Source organism: Cupressus sempervirens, chromosome 9, assembly GCF_028749045.1.
Source record: "Cupressus sempervirens isolate cs-2001-9-10 chromosome 9, ASM2874904v1, whole genome shotgun sequence".
Taxonomy (NCBI): Eukaryota; Viridiplantae; Streptophyta; class Pinopsida; order Cupressales; family Cupressaceae; genus Cupressus; species Cupressus sempervirens.
Window position 1 is genome coordinate 305665995 of NC_143126.1, and position 18231 is coordinate 305684225.

Sequence of the window (18231 nt, forward strand, 5' to 3'; positions counted from 1 at the left end):
ATGATTCCATTGTCATTAGCTCACATATTTTATGATGTTTCATTGTGGTCAAAATAGCAGAAGGATATGCATGGAAAATTTAGAATAGCAGAACGAAATGCATGGAAGATTCATTAAACATGTCCAAAAAAATTCTGTTGTATATTCATTCTCAAAGGTTTTCAATTTATTTCAAAAGGTTTAAAAGTAAAACATAGGCAAAAAAGAACTCAAGGGCCCACAATGTTATTTTGGCACTATTTTCTTGTGGTTTCAAGCAATTTCATTTTCATATCACAAAAATTGGGTTTCAAACAATTTCATGTTCAAATCATATAAATCAAGTTTCAAGAAATTTTATTTTTGAATCACATAAACATGAAGAAACACAAATCTTTACCTAGGTAGTATGAATATTATGATGGTTTGTAGCATTGAGTCACTCACACACACACACACACACACACACACACACACATACATATATATAGACATATTATTATACATATACATATATATACATTTACATATACATATATATAAGCATATGCATATGCATGTGAATATATATATAATAGATGAACCCAAAACAAAATTGTGAAACTATTGTTAAAACCTTTCTAATGAGATAATGTGTTATGAGCTCTTCAACAATGGGATGGAACCTAAATCTAGGAGGCAAGTGTGCATCATCCATATCATGAATGTAACCAAAGTTAAGAGCCTCCATTATTAAATTATCTTCTCAATCTACTCATAGAAACACATGAAGAAAACAAATGGATTGTTTCAATTTTCCTCCACTATATATGTTAAGGAAGCCTTGCACAATTTGCACGATGCCGACTTAGCCTTTTTCAAAATCTAATATGTGGGTTATGGGGAGATGTATTAATTCTTTATATGGCTCTTAGGAGAGGTTGGAAAATGGGTCGAGATTGTTGAAAAAAATTAGTTGAATGTGTATTATCTTTGATGTTACACAAAATGTCATATCATTGCCAATCAATGTATGTCAAGGTCACTCAAGTGATGAAGATGGTTTCCTATGTCTATCAAGCATTCCCAAGTTTGCCAAGTTCAAAAGACTATGTCTATCAAGTTCACTTGGGCATCAAAGGAAATTTTACAAAAGTTGAGTGTTAACCAAGCTCACTTAGTTAATGAAGAAAATGTTGGATGAAACCAGTGTTAACCAAGATCACTTGGTTATCAAAATAACTTTGTGAATATGCAGTGTTAACCGAGTTCACTAGGTTAACACAGAAAATTTGTTTCTGAGTTATTGTCCACCAAAAAAAGTTAGCTAACAAAGGATTTTCTTGTTTTGGCATATTGAGTTCAATTGATTTGTTTATTGGTTATAGCTAACTATAGAGATGAATATTAAGTATTCTAAGTTGTATTCAAACCGAATTGATAATTTCTAAGATATAAATATAAGGTCAAGTTGAGAATTGAATGTGTTGAACATAGGAGAAGATTTGAAGATGTGTAGAGGAAGCAAATTAAAAGGATAAGCAGAATATCCTTGTTGAGCTACAAAGATTTGTTCGATTAGAAAAGATCAAGTATACAAGCCAGAATTGAGATCTATAATCAGCAATTTAGTTACACCAAAAATTAGGTCATTTTATTGTTACTCTCTAACCATTATAGCACTAATCTAAATCTCTTAACAGAGTTGGCTTAACAAATATTTGTAAATCCTCTAACAAGGTGGCATTTCTAGATTGAAGTGTCTGAAGACCTCTAACAAGGCCACTCCTAATAGGTTGATCAAATCCTCTAAAAGGGTCACACCTAACACTATGTTTTGTAACCTTTAATAGGGTGTGCTCATAATAGGGCTCACCTCAAAAGAGTGAAAAAGAGTAACTAGTTACAATTGGTGGTTTTTCCTAAATTGGGTTTCCACATTAAATCTTGGTGTCACTTGTGTTCATGCTATTTCATTTATGTGTATGAAACTAAGTTAAATTTAAGGTTAATCACATTAATATTAGTATATTTAGTTGTTGCCAAGTTACAGTTCATTCTCAGTGCTTGTCAAGTTGTAGTATTTTCTAGTGTTAACTGAGTACCTATGTATTTGTCAAGTAACAATAGAATACATTTTAATCAAAATTTATATTTTTATTTGTATTTCCATCTAAGGGATCTAAGATTTTCTTTGTGGTAACTAATTCACCGCTCCCCTCTCAATTACTCCTCTTATATTCCCAATAATTGGTATCAGAGCTTTTGGTGCTTATAGAAAAGGTTTCGAGGACCTAAGCTAAAGATTGGGATTTCTTACAAAAGAGACATTCCCAAGTTGAATAGAGACAAATTTGTAGCATGGAAAGACCTTATGAAGTTCCATCTAGAAATTATTAATGATTTAGGTTTGAAAGACTTAAACACTTCTTACAAAGCTCCTACTGGTACAATGACTATGGAAGAAATTGCTTAAAGAAAAAATCATAATACCATGATGATTGGCATAGCATCAACTCTTAACTATGTTGAATTTGATGAGGTCAAAGATTGTACTACTACTCATGAAATGTGGACCAAACTAATAGTAATGAAGATGATGAAATAGTATATATTGTTGTAAAAGATGAATCTAATGATGAAGGAGATAAAATGGTACTTATCTCTCATGTTAACAAGAATGATACATGGATTATTGATAGTGGCTACTCACATCATATGACTGGTGATAAAAATAATGTTTGAACACATGGAACATTATGATGGTGGTAGTGTGAGAATTAGAAATAATGAACCTTGTTGCATAAAAGGAACAGTTGTATCTCACTAACCAATGAACTTAGATGTGATAATGCTTATTGGGTTGAAGGACTAAAGCATAATCTACTGAGTGTGAAACATTTGAATAACATTGGGTTCAAGTTAGAATTCATGAATGGGAAGGCCAAGTTGTTGGATGGAAAAGGAAATTTGGTTGGGCCTAGAAAACAAACAAAAGGTAGCCTATTCTACCTAGATCTCAGTGAAAGTTCATATTTTATTTCTTAAGTAGAAGAAAGCTAGATGTGGCATAAAAGGTTATGTCATGTGAACTTTGATAATCTAATCAAGATAAGCATGAATAAAAGAGTAAGATGTATTCCAAGTTTGAGGAAACCTGATATGGGTCTATACAAAAATTGTAAAATTGGAAAGACGAAAAGACTAGTTTCAAAAGCAAGAACTATCATTCAGAAGAAGACTTGGAGTTGGTTCATACAGACCTTTGTGGACCTATTGGAATAGAGAGCTATAGTGGAGACAAGTTTCTTATTTTATTTGTTGATGATTATTCCAAAATGATGACTATAATGCATCTAAAAGAAAAATTTGAAGCTTTTCAAAAGTTTAAGTGGTATTTGACAAGAGTAGAGAAAGAAACTAGAAACAAGTTGAAGTGTTTGAGATCAGACAAAGGTGGTGAATTCATCTCCAATGAGTCCAATGAATTCTACATTAAAAGAGGAATTAAGAGACAAGTATAGGCCCCTGGTACACCATAGAAGAATGGTATAGCTGGTAGAAGGAATAGATCCATCATGGATTGTGCAAGAACCTTGATGATAGAAAAGAATGTTGCAATCAAATACTAGAAGGAAGCAATCAGTATTGCAATGCATACCTTGAATAGAGTATAGTTGAAGAAAGACTCAAATCAAACTCCTTATGAACTATGGTATGGAGCTACAATCCTAATGTAAGTTACTTGAAAGTATTTGGTAGCAAATGTTATATATTGAAGGAATCTAGGAAAGTTAAATTTGATTTCAAAGGTGATGAAGGCATATTCCTAGGATACTCCTATAGAATTAAAGAATATAAATGTTTAAATTTATCCACTCATAAGATTATAGAAAGTGCACATTTGAGAATTGATGAGTTTGTATAAAAGAGTGAAGAGGAAAGTAGCAAAGAAACTGAGGATTACAGAAGGTTTGTTTACTATGAACTTGATACATTGCCAAATCTATTTGGAATTTAGAAGGCCTCATCTCCTGAATCCCCAAAATTTGCAAAAGCTACTAGCTACCACTAGTGTAACCCAAGTTACATTTTGAAGGACTTGATTCATAGTCAGAAGCTATCGAGCTATTGCCAAAGAAAATTGAGTCTAACGGACCCGAGTCATAGAAAATGGGACCCAAGCTTGATATAGAAGATCACGAAAAGGTTAGTGGAACATGTTCTAAATCCAAAGTACCCATGTTAGCAAGATATGTTAGAAGACACCATACACCTAATTAAATCATTGGAGATAAATTAGATGGAACAATGAAAAGAAACAAATTGAAAAGTACATGTTTTCTTGCTGAATTTGAACCTAGAAATATTAAAGATGCTTTAGATAATGAAAGTTGGATTGAAATTATGAATCAAGAAGTAGAATAGATAGAGAGGAATTAGACTTGGACTCTTGTTCCTAGACCCAAGGATGAAAATGTAATTGGCACAAAGTGGGTTTTTAGAAATAAGCTAAAAGAAGATAGAAAAGTTTCAAGAAAAAAAAGCAAGGTTAGTTTGTAAAGATTATTCTTAAGAAGAAGGTATTGATTATGGCGAAAAAAATTCTCCTATTGCAAGATTAGAAGGTGTTAGAACTTTACTAGCATATGTAGCACATAGAGAATTTAAATTTTATCAAATGGATGTAAAATTTGTATTCTTGAATGGAATTCTTGAAGAGAAAGTCTACATAGAACAACCTGAAGGTTTTGTGGATCCTAGCAAAAAGGACATGGTCTGAAAATTACACAAAGCATTGTATGGTATCAATCAAGCTCCCAAAGCTTGGTATGAAAGACTTCATAACTACTTGATAAAGATTGGTTTTCAAAGAATAAATGATAACAGCAGCTTGTATATCAAAGAAGGACCAGACAAGAAGATTGTGTTGGCAGAAATCTTTGTGGATGACACTTTATTTATAGAAAATGATGACTTATGCAAGAAATTTTCAAAAGAGATGAGTAAATAACTTGAGATGTCTATGTTTGGAGAGATAAAATTATTTTTTGGATTACAGATCCAGCTAAAGGAAGATGGCATCTATATTACTCAATCCAAATATATCAAAGAGATACTAAAGAAGTTTGGAATGGAAGATTCAAGACCAGTTGAAACACCTATATCTCCTAGACATAAGCTTTCCAAAAATGATGATTCCAAAAAGGTAGATCAAACCACTTATAGATCAATGATTGGAAAATTGCAATATGTAGTTCACACAAGGCCTAACATTGCACTAGCAGTTGGTATGGTGGCAAGATTCTCAGAAAATCTCAAAGAAAATCACATGATGGTAATCAAGAGAATCATGAGGCATTTGAAGGGTACTGAAGACTATGGATTATGGTACAAAAAAGGAGGCAATTTGGATTTGAAAGCATTTATAGATGTTGATTGGGTAGGAAGTGTTGATGATAGAAAGAGCACCAGTGGTGGAGTATTCTTTCTTGGTAAAAGACTAGTGTCTTGGACAAGAAAAAAGAAGAATTGCATTTCTCAATCCACAATAGAGGTAGAATATATGACATCAGTAGTTAATTATTCAAATGTTGTTTGGTTTAAGAAACTGTTGGTGGGTATGAAGGTAGAGATCAAGGATCTAGTAGTTATCTTATTTGATAACACCAGTGCAATTAATATATCAAAAAATCTTGTAATGCATACCAAAACCAAGCACATTGCTATAAAATATCATTTTTTGAGAGAATTGGTACAAGATAAAAAGGTAAGATTAGAATATGTGAATACTAAAGAAAAAATGGTAGACATATTCACTAAGCCATTACCTAAGGATGCATTTTATGTAGTTTAGTGATGCATCAACCAGAGCATGTTGAAGATTGGACAGTTGATGCAATAGTGACAAGGGCACATTGCAAATGAATGAGTACATGGGGTTGATATTCACTGAATATTATTTGTGGCATGAGATGTCAAAGAGGGAGAGTTTGTTTTCATATCTCGCAGAAATTTTCTAAAGAGGGAGAGTATATATTTCACAGAAATTTTATTACTTGTAGAGATGTCAAAGAGGGAGAACTTGGTCTAATATCAAAGAAGGAAAGTTTGCTATCAAAAGAAGATGTTGAAGACAGATTTTTTTCTAATAGAGGGAGTAACTAAAGGCAGAAGGAGTTCACACTAATAGAGATCAAAATCAAACTAAGGATATGTTTCTTAATTTAGTCTTGCTCTATTTCACTGTATTATAACATGTTGTGTTGCCATCAATGCAAACGAGGGAGATTGTTGAAAATAATTGGTTTAATATGTATTATCTTTGATATTACACAAAATGTCATATTTTTGTCAGTTAGTGTATGTCAAGCTCACTTAGGCAATGAAGATAGTTTCCTATGTCTGCCAAGCATTCCAAAGTTTTCCCCAAGTTCAAAAGACTGTGTATACTGACTTCACTTGGGAGTCAAAGGAAAGTTTGCAGAAGTTGAGTGTTAACTATGCTCACTCAGTTAATAAAGGAAATGTTGGATGGAACCAGTGGTTACCAATATCACTTAGTTACCAAACGAACATTATGAATATGTAGTGTTAATTGAGTTCACCGGGTTAACACAAGAAAATTATTTCTGAGTTAGTGTCTACCAAATAGGATTGGCTAACAAGTGACTTTCTTGTTTTGGCATATTGAGTTTAATTGATTTGTTTATTGGCTCTAGCCAAATGTGGAGATGGATATTGTAAAAATTTGGCTTAGGCCAGAATTCACCCAAGAACTAAAGAACTCAACACAAGCACACAGTAGACCAAAATAGACAGAGTATGATTAGAATGATGATATTCATTCAATAATTGGATTTAGAGTACACTAGGAGTGCCTGAATATAAAGGCCTCAAGAGAGCTTCTAGAATAAATAGAAGTCAGCATCATGATATGTCATACAACTAGGTACATGTCCACCAGATATGGGTTATCCTCCATTAAGCATGGGATTAAGTGCGATGATGTGAGGATAAGCCTACAATGGTGTAGCATGCAAATCAATAGAGTAGACAACATGTGCTAAATGAGGAGTGCGGATAACTGTGTTGTCAACATGACAACTCAATGAATGATGCATACTCCTAAGTTGTAGATACCATGTGCATAATTAGAGTTGCGTAACTCAATGAGAGTACACAAACTCCTAAGTGTCTCACCTAAAATAATAATTAAATAATGCATTAACCTAAGTAAAACTTAAGTAAGTGTAATAAGTAAATACTTATTTACACCAACACCCCCCCTTAAGTGCAACTTAGGGGAACGCCCTTAAGCTTTTGAAATATAAGATGCTATGCAAGATGGGTCTCGACTACTAGGCCATGTTAGGTACCCATGTACATAATGATATGCTATCTCCCATAAAGTGGGGAAAGAGGGAAAACCTCATGGGAAAAACCCTCCCCCAAAAAGAGAGATAAATAAAGATGCATGGATGGATGGAATAATCAAGACCCCCCCATTATGACATACATCCAATATATACATAGGAGAATGATGAGAAGAGGAAGAGAGACAAGATGGGCTCCCCCCCAAAGAAGAATGTCGAACAGTGATTGCTCCGATGAAGAAGCTGATCCAAGACTGCAAAATGGTGTTCCTCCCTTTAGGAAGAAACAATTCCAAAGGTACAAATGAGATGCATTCGCTGTGTATGGAAAGTATCCCATAGATAAGTGATGTCTCTAAAACTTGCTCAACTGGCTGAAGAACTTTTCCTAAAGAACTGTCTGTCTCTGCAACTGATGAAGAACCCTACTGCAACTATTGATCATAAGTATCCACAATCACTTCAACCTATGATGATTGATCATGTAGAGAATGAAAAAGAGAGTCTGACAGAACCCTTGTGACAACTAAAAAAGGTAATGTTACACCAAGAAGAAGAGGCAGATCATGAATACTATCCCCCAAATTTGTCATTGAACCTGTATCTAGAAGGCTAGATGTACCCTGATGTTCTGGACCTATCACTGTGGTGATGTATGCATGTGGATTGAATTGATGAAGTGACCTCTCACTGTAGCTGTCGATAGAACTCCATGTGTCTGAAGTTGTTGAAGCACTATCGCTAGTGTCACTATCAATATCCACACTATATGATGTGTGAAGAGGAATAGAGGACAAGCTAGATAAACTTTCCTCAAAATGTACATCCTTCTCCACAAATATCTGATATGTCTCAGGATCTAGAACTCTATATGCCTTCACACTATTTTCATAACCAATGAAAGTACAAGGCCAAGATATATGTGCCTTACATCCCCTGGAAGATCTCTTTGCCCATGTAGGACAACCGAAGACTCTAAAGTGTGTCACAATAGGTTTTCTGCTACACCATGCCTCAAAAAGAGTTTTTCCATCTAAGGTTGGATGAGGAGAAGGATTAAGAATGTGAGTGGCACTTGAGATTTCTTTGACTTCTAATGATGGATCGAGAGACTTGGCATGAATCATGCAACTTGCCATAGACTTAAGAGTGTGAATCCTCAAAGCTGCAACATCTATCTTATGCAGACTGAATGCTGGCAGAGTCTGAAGATCAATTCCCTCATGTCTATAAATGTCCCTAAGTATTCTATTCACATCTAATGTTCCATTATCAATTCAGAGTACTTTGATGGCCTTTCTGGATTTTCGTTCTACATGAGTCTTGAAGGCTAGAAATGTGTCCAACAATTCATTCTTACTATGCAGAAAGTAGACCCAAGTGAACCTTGAAAAGTCATCAACAAAGGTAGGTATGTAGCGACCCTGGCTGAATGCAAAAGGACCTGCTAATACCATGTGAACCATTTGTAGAACACATGTTGCTCTAGAAGACTTCCCTCTTTGTAACTTCCCTTTTGAATGCATATCCACTGAATCTGTTGAACATTCACCCTTAGAAAAGTTGATTTGAGGTAGACCTTTCACCATGTGGTATGTGTAAAGTTGCTTAAGATAGTGGTAGTCAAGATGACCATACCGCTCATGCCATAATTGCATGTTTGAATTTGATTGTGATAACAAGGCCTTTGAAGAAGACTTGGGCACAAAATGAGAGAAAGAGTACAACCTCTTGTGATCATTCACTTTCCCCACTACAACCAAGGAATTATCTTTAAGACAATGCACTTTTACTTGTAAGGAAACTTGGCAATAAAGAATATAACCATTTCCACATAACCCATAATAAATCTAAAATAAACACAGAATTAAAATCCACATGCAAGAGAATAGACAACATACCCACAAAATTGTGACACAAGATATACCCTGGGAAACCCTCATTGAGGGAAAAAACCAGCCTCCAAAAGCATCCATCATCATGTATTATTCAGCAAAATAACCATTACCATACATCCATGGAAGCCTTCATGGCCATAGCCACAACTGAGAAAACTATGTGAACAAGCATGAATCCACACATCCCATGCCATGCTTTCAACCTTCACAAATGCTCCCTTGGCTAACCTGTCAAGCCTTGTCTTGCTCAACTCTTGCCTTTTGTCTTCTCCTTGTCACTCTTTCTCTCTATACAAAAACTACCCTTGTGGCTGCTTATATAGTAGCAAGTCCCACAAAACCACCAAGTGGTATTACATAAACCATGTGCTAAAACCATGTGCTACCTAACCCACTGACCCCACATTTAATATTGGGCATTTAATTCTTTTCTCCAATATTAAATAATTACATGAAATATTATCACAATGTTACAATACAACTCAAGAATATTTCATGGGAATCTTTACATGTTGCACGTCCATCTAGGTACAACATTACATAATAAAAATAAAATAATAAAATAACAATATTATGCAATGTGTGCAACACCCATTATCTCAACATTACTGAGTCTGGAAGGAACTCAACTCTATGTCCATCTCCAAAGTGAGTGACTTGGTAGATTGAGAGGTGATTTGAACTTAGGTTTGGAACATAAAGAACCTCTTGAAACTCTCCATTTTCCATCTCGACATTTCCTTTTCCTTCAACTTCCATTTTGATATCATTCCCCATGAAGATCTGTGGTACCTTTGAGTGATTCAATGAAGAAAAATCCTCCTTCGAAGAACCCATGTGATATGAGGCACTAGAGTCAAATATCCATTCCTTTGAAGAGTTTGCATTTGCCATGAGTGCTTTCCCTTTGCCCTTTGAATCTGAAGAAGAACCTTTATCCTTGTAAGCATTAGGCAATGGAACATTATGTTTCTTCATGATGTTGGTTAATTCATCAATCATTTTAAGATAACAATCATGCTCTTCATGACCCAATTTCTTGCAATAAGCACACTTCTTCTTCTCCTTATTGTTGTTGTCCCCCTTCTTGTTGGAATTTGAGGACTTGCCTTGTTGATTGGATTGAGATGTTTTCTTTTCTACATCCTCAGATTTTTACTTCCACTTCTTCTTACCCTTTCCTTTATTTGAAGATTGTGCAGCTGAATTTTGAGAACCCTCATTGTTGGCCACCAATGCTTTGGACTGAGGTGATTTGAGAATCCCCACTGATTTCAACTTCTTTTCTTCATCATCCAAGACTTTAGCATATTCATCAAAAGTGACTTTCTTGTAGGTAGACCCTAAGGTAGTCTTTAAGGTGTCAAAAGAAGATACAAATGTGGAATATTCAGATGGCAGCTTGTTATGGATGAGATAGACCAGTCTATCATCATTGATAGAACTCCCACAATTAGTAAGCTTTGTCCTTAATTCATTCACCTTGATGATGAAGTCTTGTATTGAGTCATATGAATTAGGATCTAAGGATACAAGCTCATCTTCAATTTTGAATACATCCTCTTCATACACTTTACCATAAAGGTTTTCGAGGGTATCCCAAGCTTCCTTGGATGTAGTACATTTCTTGATTTGATACATGATTTTATCATCTACCCCAAAACATATATCACCTAGGGCTTTCCTATCCATGGCTACCCAATTTGAAATATCACTTGAAAAAATATTATCACCTACTGGTTTAGGAAGAGTACCATCTACATATTGTGAAACTCCATTATGCATTAAGTGATACAACATTTTGATTGACCACGAAGCATAGTTATGAGGAGTTAATTTAGGAAACTTAAAGTTGCCTATAATGCAAAAAATGAAAGAAATTGCATAAAAGAGAGAACACAACACTAAGAACACCCCCCTTTTTCACTAAATCAAGAAACCCCCCCAAAATAGATGCTTTGGGAACTTTATTAGTAGTGCAATTACAATGAGCCACTTTCCAATTTTGGCCTTCGTGGACTTTTGATTTTGCCTATTACAACCTCTTAATAGAGTACAAATCTGGAACTTTACAATGTGCTACAATATTGAAGCATTACAAAGCAAAGAAAGGCCTTATTTCTAAAAGTGATAATTTTGTCCTCAGAACACTACAATCTAATTCCAGATCTAGAAAGTAGATGAAAAAATATGCACTTTCAAAAAAAATGGAACCTTTTTTCGACTCCAGATGTGCCCATACTGAGCGTTTGAAGTTGCAAAATTTAGGATTATCCAAGTACAGTCGCCAAAAAATGCAAATTCTGAACAATTCGTGCACCAAAACTAGAAAATAGTTGCACCACTAAAAAATATAGGAAAGTTTACATAATCCCAAAAAAAATTGCACCTGATTTGGAGTCTGGATGTGCAAGTTATGGCCTCTTGAAGTCAGACTACAAAAACCAAAATGAATCTGGTGAGGGGTTGCACAAAAAATATGAGGTTAAATTTGACGGTCATACAACCATCATAGTAGTTATAAATCAGCTTGGAATGATGTCCAGATGGGTGTCAAATTTAAGCTCATGAATTGATGATGTCAACAAGAAAAATCGGCCCACTAGATGACGTGGTAGCTGACGTCAATCCGTACTGTACGGAATGGTACAAAAAATTCCTGTGTGGTGCTAACTATGATAATATGATTGCTGAGTGGGCACTTATGGAGGTGGTGACTGGATTGTCAGTCACAGTCTGAGCTGGATCTTGCGCGTCCTCTATGTCAGTGCTGACTAGACTACGCAGGGACTACGATTCACATGTCACAGGTGGATTGGCCCATGTGGACCTATGCATGGCCGTTTAAAATTCCACCACATGTCCTCCGCGTAGCTGTGATGTCAAAATTTTGTACAGTGATCGTCGAGTCTATTTTTAATTTCGTCACCAGACTGTTGCTCTTTGTCGGAGACTATTTTTAATCCCACATTCATGGGTCAGGAGAGCTATATGGTGTTTTTAAACACCAGTCCCTAGGTTCAAAATGAAGTGAAGTCACTGGTAACATTAGCCTCTGCTTCGCCAAAATTTGAGAACTCCTATCGAAAGTTGAGATAGGTCTCCAGTTTTTTAGATTAATCAAAAATTTGTGGTTGGGCCGAAGCTAGGGCTTGCGGTGGCCGGTAACGCTGCCAGATTTTGCAAATGTACGAGCCAATTGATATAAACCCTGCGATATTAATATAAAACTCACCAAATATAGAGCTGAGATGGGGTGTCACTACCCAGTTCGGTCAAAAAAATTTCTCTGCCTCCTACTGATTTCAAAAAATAAATTCGATAATTACAAAGAAATATAGATCCAAAAATCAAACAATCAGATCAATGAAATAATCATACCCAGATTGCAATTGATTTGAAAAAAAAATTTGCCTCCCGATCAACTTTCACCTAAGATAGGAAAATTTATAGTCGATTTTCATCAAATCGATGCTCCGGACGCAATAGTGAGGTCAGATCTAGCTCTAGACGCTCCCAATTTTTGTAGATCCTCTAGATGCATGTCGAAGTGTTGAAGCATGAACGGTCTCAAACAGCTACGTGATGAGAATCCTCCTCAACTCTGATACCATGTAAGAATTTGTCTTAGGCCAGAATTCACCCAAGAACTAAAGAACTCAAAACAAGCACACAATAGACCAAAATAGATAGAGTATGATCAAAATGATGATATTCATTCAATAATTGAATTCAGAGTACACTAGGAGTGCCTGAATATAAAGGCCTCAAGAGAGCTTCTAGAATGCATAGAAGTTAGCATCATGATATGTCATACAACCAAGCACATGTCCACCAAATATGGGTTATCCTCCATTGAGCACGGGATTAAGTGTGATGATGTGAGGATAAGCCTACAATGGTGTAGCACGCAAATCAGTGGAGTAGACAACATGTGCTAAATGAGGAGTGCGGATAACTATGTTCTCAACATGACAACTCAGTGAATGATGCATACTCTTGTGTTGTAGACACCATGTGCATAATTAGAGTTGTGTAACTCAATGAGAGTACACAAACTCCTAAGTGTCTCACCTAAAATAATAATTAAATAATGCAAAATAATTAAATAATGCATTAACCTAAGTAAAACTTAAGTAAGTGTAATAAGTAAATACTTATTTACACCAACAAATATTAAGTATTCTAAGTTGTATTCAAGCTAATTTGATAATGTGTAAGATATAAATATAAGGTCAAGTTGAGAATTGAATGTGTGGAACATAATAGAAGATTTGAATATGCTTAGAGGAAGTGAATTAGAAGGGTATGAAGAATATCCTTGTTCAACTGCAAAGATTCATTTGATCATAAACGATCAAGTATACAAGCTAGAATTGAGATTCATAATCAGCAATTCAATTGCACCAGAAATTATGTCATTCCATTGTTACTCTCTAACCATTGTAGCATTTATCTAAATCTCTTAAAAGAGTTGGCTTAACAACTATTTGTAAATCCTCTAACAAGGTGACATTTCTAGATTGAAGTGTCTAAATACCTCTAACAAGGCCACTCCTAATAGGGTGATCAAATCCTCTAAAAGGGTCACACCTAATAGTGTGTTTTGTAACCTTTAACAAGGTTGGCTCCTAATAGGGCTTACTTCAGAATAGTGAAAAATAGTAACTAATTGCAATTGGTGGTTTTTCCAAATTGGGTTTCCACATTAAATCTTGGTGTCACTTGTGTTGATGCTATTTCTTTTATGTGTATGCAACTAAGTTAAATTTAAGGTTAATCACATTAAGATCAGTATATTCAATTATTGCCAAGTTACAGTTCATTCTCAGTGCTTGCTGAGGTGTAGTATTTGCTAGTGTTAACTGAGTACTTGTGTGTTTTCTAAGTAACAACAAAATTCAATTTAATCAAAATTTATGTTTTGATTTGTATTTATATATCAGGGATCTAGGATTTATTTTGTGGTAACTGATCCACCCCTCCCCTCTCAAATACTCCTCTTATATTTCCAATAGGGATGGGATGTGTTGAGAGGTGCAGATCAAAGATGAATACAAATTAATCTTATTACCAATTTAAAATGGATTCCCTCAACCTGGTGTATACATGTGTAAGAAAAGAATCACCATAGATAGGCTTGCTTGGTGTCCGAAGAGTATGTGTATATATCATTATCATTACAGGAGGGAGAGGGCAGGTTTTAGTTTTATTAGGGGTGGTCTATTAAAAGCTTCTCCTACGATGTATCTCAAAAGCCTAAGAGGGAGAATGCATGTGTGTGTGAGTATGTGTGTTTTCAGTAATGATAGAAATTAAGTGAATAGAAAACTAGCTCTCAAGGGAACATAAAGGAGTTTTTGGGGTTGTAGTTAAGATTGATAAATGATTATTTGTATTTTCTATTGTTTGTAAATAGGAGAGAGAAAAGATCTTGGAGTAAGAACACCACATCAAATCCAATTATTTCTTATCAAATCCCACCTAGCTTTATAAATCAAAACCCCACAAACTAAAATTAAAAAGCCATAATCAGGGTAAGTGCACAAATATGATAAATGAATATATGAATTCCATGGGAATGGGTGTGTTGTACTATTGGGACAAGGGGTTGTATTTGTGCTTTAATTTAGTGTCAAAGCTATCCCAAAATAATTTCTTTCACAAATTGTGCTTCTCAAATGCAACAAGGGTTACAATGTTCTTAGGGCCTAATTGATGGTATTTTTGTGCCTTTTTTTTTTCCTTCCAAGAAATTTCATTTTCAAATAAAATCAATTTCCAAGCTAAGACATTTCATTTTTAAATCACATAAATCTGGTTTCAAAACATTTCATTTTCAAATCATATAAATTATGTTTAAAGAAACTTGTAGCAATACACATCCTTAGCCAAGAAGTGTCACTAGAAGCAATTCATGCAATGTTTCTAATGGGTTTTTAGCATTCAATGGTACTCACATTTTTGCGCTCAAATGAGAATCATGTCTTTCGCATGCAGTCTCAGGTGAAAATGATTTGGTGTTTATCTTATTTTCTTAAATGATTGTTCATTATTGTCTGAATTCCAATGGTTCATAAAATAAGTAGTCAGACATCCAACAATGTTAAGAAAAAATTCAAAAAATTACCAATTTCACAAAATTTTCTCCACCATCAAAAATTAGGGCCAAATGTAGTAGTAGGGGTCATGATGCATGTCAATACAAAACATATCCATTATCTATTCAAAGGATTATGTTCCACTATGATGCAAGGAATATCGATATGGTCTTCCCTAAGTTTCATCTATGATTGGTGCCCCACAAAATACTCCTCATTTGCATAGATCTCCTATGCCTCTCTATCTACATGTAGCCTCACTAGAAGACTTTTGACAGTAATACAAAGCATCCTTTGCATATCCTGTAAGGTCATGGTAATCTCTCTAGTTGAAAGATGGAATATACATGTGTCCTCATTCCACCTCTCTCTCAAGGATATAATCATGCCTTAGTGGAATCTCATATAAGGTAGTTGGCCTACCTAATATATTCCCATATCTCTTAGTAACTAGATGTCATCCTCACCCTACAATAAATTCTCTCTTGAACAAAGTGCATCACCAATGACATGGGATGCTCCCATAGATACACTAGCTCCTGAGAATCACACCAAACCATCTATTAGTACCATGATTTGTGATAAATAGGAAGATTGATCATATTAGAAAAGGTTAGCTTTTCCTTCATCAAGGTTAATTTTTCTAATTAGAGTCAACTTCTGCATAATTGGGGTCGACATCTGCCTAAACTAAAAAATTAGACTCTCGATTACATATCTAAAATCTACAAAAAGACAAGGCCAAAAATACACAAATCAAGGCACAATACACTTAGTACTAGCATTTACCTCAGGAAGTGGCTCACTAGCTATCATGACCTCTCTTAAGACCTCCATTTGCATCAGCTCCAGCTCTTTCTTTATCATCTTTAAGACTTCTCTTCATTCTCCAATATACTAAGCTAATAAATGAATGGTAAGGATCTCTATTTATAAATTTTGAAATAAAATTAGGGTTACAATTAGGGTTTATCCTTTTTATGCATATAGAATAGGCATTCACTCTTTTCATCATAATTTGAGCTATGTAACTCCAATTTATCACCATTACAGGCATTTGAATTATGATTTAATTACCCTCCCTTCAAGCTGGTTTAGTGAAGTTTTGATAATTTATTTATAATTTTTAAAGGTAATTTTCATCAATTTTCATATCTAGTTCATAGGATTAGCTATATCGCCATGTTTCACCTTTCCTAAAAGAGCAAGCCAAAATAGGGGGGAATATGGGCACCTATGAACCTCACAAAATAATTCATAGTAAGCTCTAGGTGAATTTGGATTTCACACTAATGTGTGTTTTTTAGGGTGTGGGTACTAATACTTTCTTGCAAGATCTAGACATTGTGGACTTTTCTATATCCTTTTTCTTTAATAAAATTTTCTTTACTTTATTTGGCATATTTACATAGTGTCATATCAGAGCCAAAGTGGGGGCTAAATGTACCATCTTAAATTGGAAGCACTTAAATCTATGACCATTTAACACCTATGCACTTTAATGTTAAATATGCATTTAGGATGCATTTTCATGTCTCCTTTGCACTTTTTTTTAAATGGGATCTAAATAGGACCTAATAATCCCTCCTTGAGATTCCTATTCTATAACACAAAAATTGAGGTATGATAGATTTAATTAGGTCCTCCCCTTTCTCTCCTAATTATCTTAAGTCCTTTTCTACACCAAAACAAGATTTTCTCAAAATTTTCACCTAATTTTTGAATTTATGACATGTTTTGAGAAATCAAGGCAATCCTAAGGACCACTATACATTGTTAGTAGTGATCTAGTATGTCCCTGCTAAATCAAGGATGTAGTGTGTCCTTTCAAGATCAATCAAGGATGTAGATAATCCCTTCTTAAGTCCTTTCTTTTGGAACCAACATTGGGGGTTGATTGAAGGCTTGTTTCTTTCCTGATCAATGAATGGGAGAAAGTTAATCTCAAACCCTTTATAAGCATCCTCAATTTCTTCATTTGGCATGATATGATATGGTACAAAAATATGTAAGCACACCCAAGTAATCATGTGAAAAGCCATTATGGATGTCTGAATTCATCATAGTACATTTTCAAGGTGAAAGAGAGGCTTGAAAACATCATTTAAAGAAAGAGATTTCTTCACTTATGCATTCCATTCTATCATTCAAGCATTAAATATTCAATCATGGACTAGAAATTATGGGTTATGAGTATGGGTTAGAGTACTTTAACCTTGGGGGCTTGGTATGATTTTTAAGTTATCCTCAAATCTATGCATTTTTGCTTGATTATTATTCAAGTTCAAACTCCATGCTATGGTTTGCATCTAGGGATTTACATCTTGGTATTGCACATCCAAGGCTCATACATGAGCATCACACACATTACAATTGATTCAAAGACTATTCATAGAGGTGGAAACCATCAAAATAAGGTGTTTACTAAGGAAAACCCCTACATAGCCACCCAAAAACCTCATTTTCAAATATTAACAAATTTCAAAACATAGAATAAAGCACTAATTTGGATACCATTTTCATGGAATTTCAAAACTATGAAATTAGATTCAGATTTAGACACAGTCTATCAGGGTCCCATGTCTTCCCTTTTGAGAGAAAAGTTACAAGTTACCTTTTCTTGCCTCTACAAGAGAAACACAATAAGTATAAATTTAGATTCAATTATTTGGATCCTACTTCAAGATAAGTTCCTCATTTTCTCTTGTCAATTTAGTAATTTGTACTTTAATTTGCATTCTCATTCATAGGTTTAGAAGTAATTTACTTGAACTTTAAGAGCATAAAGTATTAGTTTATATATCTTTATAACTATTAGACCTTGGTTTGAATTAATTCTCCATTATCCTTTAGATTGCATTGACCTACCAAAATTTAACATCCATGAGGATTAGATGG